Here is a 4,760-nt window from a genome sequence, read left to right as displayed (position 1 = left end):
TGATAGGCCGGGAGGGGCCGGGAGGGGCCAGCAGCCCGAGCCCCGGGGCCCGGACAGCTCCGTGGTGGGCACGGGGCTGGGGGGCACAGCTGGCAAACCCGCCTGCGTCCCTCAGCCCTGCCTGCCCTCCCCAGCCAGCCTGGCCCTCCCTCAGTGTCTCCTCAGTCTCCCCTCAGTGTCCACTCAGTGTCCCCTCAGTGCCCACTCAGTGTCCCCTCAGTGTCTCCCCCTCAGTGTCCCCTCAGTGCCCCCTCAGTGTCCCCTCAGTGCCCACTCAGTGTCCCCTCAGTGTCCCTCCCTCAGTGTCTCCTCAGTGCCCCCTCAGTGCCCTCCCCAATGTCCCCTCAGTGCCCCCTCAGTGTCCCCTCAGTGTCCCTCCCTCAGTGTCTCCTCAGTGCCCCCTCAGTGCCCTCCCCAATGTCCCCTCAGTGCCCCCTCAGTGTCCCCTCAGTGTCCCTCCCTCAGTGTCCCCTCCATGCCAGGTCCCTCCTGTGCTAAGATGGAGCCCAGCCAGGGCTGGGGCAGAGCAAACCCTCCAGGAAAGCTCTGCCCTCAGCGAGCCCATCCTGCAGGAGCCTGTCTGCAATGAAAATCCTGCTTTTGCCCCTTTCTGGGTGGTTTTCCCTGAGTTCTTGTGCTGAGGGATAACTGGGAAGCAGATTCACTAAAATTTAGCTTTGCCCCAGCCATCCTGGCCCTTAGGCCTCACCCTGTGCCTCTCACCCTGTCACCACCCTCTGGAGCAGCTCTGGAGCCTCCAGCCCGTGGCACTGGGGTGGCTGCAGTGCCACATCCTGGTGGGTCCCTTTGCAGGGACACAGGGACAGGGATGGACAAACAAACAGGATTGGGACAGGTCTCCTGCAGTGCCCAGCGGGTTCTTGGGCATTTCTGCTTCATCCTCCCCCAGCAGTGTCACCCAGGACCCACATTCCAGACCCAGGGGATTTCCCGTAAAATTAAAGCAATACCATGAAAGGCTACAAGTCAATTAAAACATGTTTGTATGAGAGTGAGGCACGTGTTGGGATTCCTGGGGTGGTTCTCTGCAGGGCCTGAAGCTGGACACAATGATCTTTGTAGGTCCTTTTTCAGGAGGAATTTGCCCATGGAAAGGGAGCTCAGGCCTTGGCAGGGGCTGCCCAGGGAGCTTTGCAGTGCCCATCCCTGCAGGTGTGCCCTGGAGGTGGCACTGAGTGCTCTGGGCTGGGGACAAGGTGCCCATGGGGCACAGCTGGCACTCCATGGGATTTTCCTGGGATTCTCTCCCTTTCAGCTCAGGATATTCAATTTTTCTATGATTACATGGCATGAAGGTCAAGCTGGAGCAGTCAGAGCAAGGAGTGCTCCACACCTCTTGGAGTCAGACCTAAACGATACCAAGAGTTAATGGATCCTGAAATGAGAGGACTTGATTAGGGGCAGAGAGGAATTAATTTAACCTCTGCTGCATTTTCCCTGGTTGTTACAGCCGAGAAAAAACAGGAATGCTTTGTGCTGAGAGCAGAGTCCCTCAGTGGGGATGGCACTACAATTCCAGCCTGCTCTACAATTCCAGCCTGCCTGGGGTCTCCACTGTGGAGCCCCTCTGCTGCCTGTGGTGTCTCCCAGTATCCCTCTCCCTTCTAAGGAGAAAACTGCATTTCCAGAAAGTCTTTTCCACCATGTTCAGGCAACAACCAGTCCCAGCCAGGGGGAGTTGTACAAATTGCGGTGATTCAGACACACTCGTTCTGCATTTCCCTGCATTCATCACTGACCCCATCCTGAATGGGCTTAGGGCACCTTCTCTGCCCCTTTCCATAAAATCTGGGAGCAGCTGGCTTTGCTCTGCTTCTCTGTGCCAGGGCCTGCCCACCCTGCCAGGGAACAATTCCTCATTGCCAAGATCCCATCCAGCCCTGCCCTCTGGCACTGGCAGCCATTCCCTGTGCCCTGTCCCTCCAGGCCTTGTCCCCAGTCCCTCTCCAGTTTTCCAGCGGTTCCTGACATCCCCTGCTGCCCCCAGCTCCATTCTGAAGCCAGCCCTTAGTGGGTGCCAGCAGCAGCAGTGTGGTGGGAAATCACCTCTGCCCTCCAAGCCAGCCCAGACTGGCCCCAGCCCAGTGGGCCAGTGGGACCTGTGGGGCAGGGGGGGCTGGAGCTGAGGTGTAAATTTACAGAGTGGCTGCAAAAGGCCACTGCCATGGCAGACAGTCCCCAGGCACAGGGACAAGACCCTAATCCGATTAAGAGGCTGATTCACCTGCTGTTATTCCTTTGCTGTTGTGCCCATCTGAAGGATTTAGAGGTTAAGGAGCTGCTGTGGGGATAAAACCAACCATTAGAGGGATCAGTACAGGAGAGCAGCATGGAGTGGGCCTGTCTGAATGGAAATTACTTCTGCCTCTCTTCCTCCTGTTTCCTCTACCTTCCTCCGTCCCCCTCAGTTCTTTATGGCCATCATTACCCATCCATGAAATGTCATCTTGTTCCCACACCAGTACAACCCAGTAAAACCACCAGTAAACAGTAAAACCACCAGTAAAACCAGGCCCTGATGGGTCATAGCGTGGGTCCAGGCCTGCAGGCTCCTCATCACGAGCTGTGTCACTGCCTGTTTCAACAGGCTCCAGAAAGCCAGCATTTATTAACCACACTTTAAAAATACTATTAATGCTGCAGTCACCACTCCCCTCCAGCCTCTGTGTTTGATGTTGTGCTGCCTGTCCCAGGCTCACCTCACCCTCCTGCTGCCCCCCCCCGAGCCTTTCCCTGCTGCTGGTTCAGATGCAGCAGAAAAGCATCATTATCTTTTCCCTTTTCAAGCTTGGCCTTGCAGAGCTGAAAATGAATCTCCTGTTAGAGGTGAGGCGAGTGCATTGCTAAGAACAACCCCAGATGCAGCCTGTGTTTTAATTTCAATGCCAGGCAATTCAGGCTGCAGAGAGGTAATAAATGCAGAGGCCACTGAGGCCGTTTATTGTCATCCCCAGCTGGGAGAGCAGCTGCTGCCTCGGGATGGGAATGCCTGCCTGGGAATTCAGGGCTGCTATATTCCATCACACTCCTTGTAGCTCTGTAGGGTGAATTTGTCACCTTCTGGAGTGCCCAGATCTGCTGAGAAGCAGGGGTGTGCCGTGTGCCTGCTGTGCAGGTGAGGAGCCCAGGCAGCACCAGGCCCGGCTGATACCTTTATCTGCCCCACACAGCCCCATTGCCCGGGCTATCAGAGCCTGCCTGGGGCTGCTGGAAGCGCCTCTCCCATGGCCCAGCAGTGGAAAAAATTAATAATGTCTCATAGAGCCCTGTGGTGAGAAGTTAAATGTGCATGCAGATGTGAATGCCCCAAAGGGATCACGGTGATGGGCTCGTGCCACTGTGTCTGCAGTGAGATCACACAATGCCAGACTGGTGCAGCTGGGGAGGGACCTTAAACCCCACCAGTGCCACCCCTGCCATGGCAGGGACACCTCCCACCGTGCCAGGCTGCTCCAGCCCCAGTGTCCAGCCTGGCCTTGGGCACTGCCAGGGATCCAGGGGCAGCCCCAGCTGCTCTGGGCACCCTGTGCCAGGGCCTGCCCACCCTGCCAGGGAACAATTCCTCATTGCCAAGATCCCATCCAGCCCTGCCCTCTGGCACTGGCAGCCATTCCCCCTTGTCCTATTGTCCTATTTCTGCCTCCCCATGTAAGAAGTCCCTCTCCAGCCTTCCCAGATCAATGGACCAGTATCAGTCTGTGACTGGAAGATTTCAGAGGTTTGGGTGAGACTTCTCAAACATCCCACAGACAGACCCAAAGCCACGGATTCAAAGAATCCTGGAATGGTTTGGGTTGGATAATCACCCAGTTCCAGCTGCCTGCACTGGGCAGGGACACATTCTCCCAGAGCAGGCTGCTCCAAGCCCCATCCAGCCTGGCCTGGAACAATTCCATGTCCGTGGTTGTGTCTGGATGCCTGACAGCTCAAGCATCCTGGCTTTGCCTTTCTGAGCACAAGGGCTCAGCTTCCCTGGAGGCCTGGAAACCAGGAAAACACCTGTGCAGGTGTCAGCCAGAGTCAGCCAAAAGCCTGTAGGCAGAGCTCGCCCTGGTGGAAATGGATGCTGCTGCTGGGGCTGTGACAGGGCAGGGTCCTGCTGTCCCTGTGCAAGGCCTTTCACTCCCAGCAGGGAGAGACCCCTGAAGGGCTCACCCTGGACACACGTGGGCAGAGCAGAGGAGCCTGTTCACAGCTGCAGCCCAGCCTGGCATCCCACACAGGTGGGATTCCTGGAAACCTGGAGCTGGAAGGGCTTTTCAAGCACCAGGGATCCTGGGATTCTGTCCCTTTCAGCTCAGGATATTCCACGTTTCTATGATTACATGGCATGAAGGTCAAGCTGGAGCAGTCAGAGCAAGGTGACCTCTGCTTCCCCAACACCATCCCTGCAAGTGTCCCCAAGGCCAGACAGGGCTTGGAGGAACCTGGGATGGTGGAAGGTGCCCTGCCCATGGCAGGGGGGAGAACAAGAGCTTTCAAGAGGTTGAAAGAGCCTTTAAGTCCTTTCCAACGCAGAGAATTCTGTATTCTAAAGCACCTCTCGGAGGGGTCTGTGCCTGTTCAGGGATGGGTGGAATGTCCGTGCCTGTGGTGAACAGGAGCCAGGGCTGAGGGAGAGAGAGATAAGAGGGCCCTGTGTCCTGGCCTGGCCTGTTAAGGGACTCACAGGCTTTCCTCAATGACCACACCTCACTGCAGAGTGACCACTGCACGGGGACCCCAGGTGGGGGCCCCCG

Source organism: Geospiza fortis, unplaced genomic scaffold (genome assembly GCF_000277835.1).
Source record: "Geospiza fortis unplaced genomic scaffold, GeoFor_1.0 scaffold370, whole genome shotgun sequence".
Lineage (NCBI taxonomy): Eukaryota > Metazoa > Chordata > Aves > Passeriformes > Thraupidae > Geospiza > Geospiza fortis.
Note: the sequence above shows the minus strand (reverse complement) of the source record.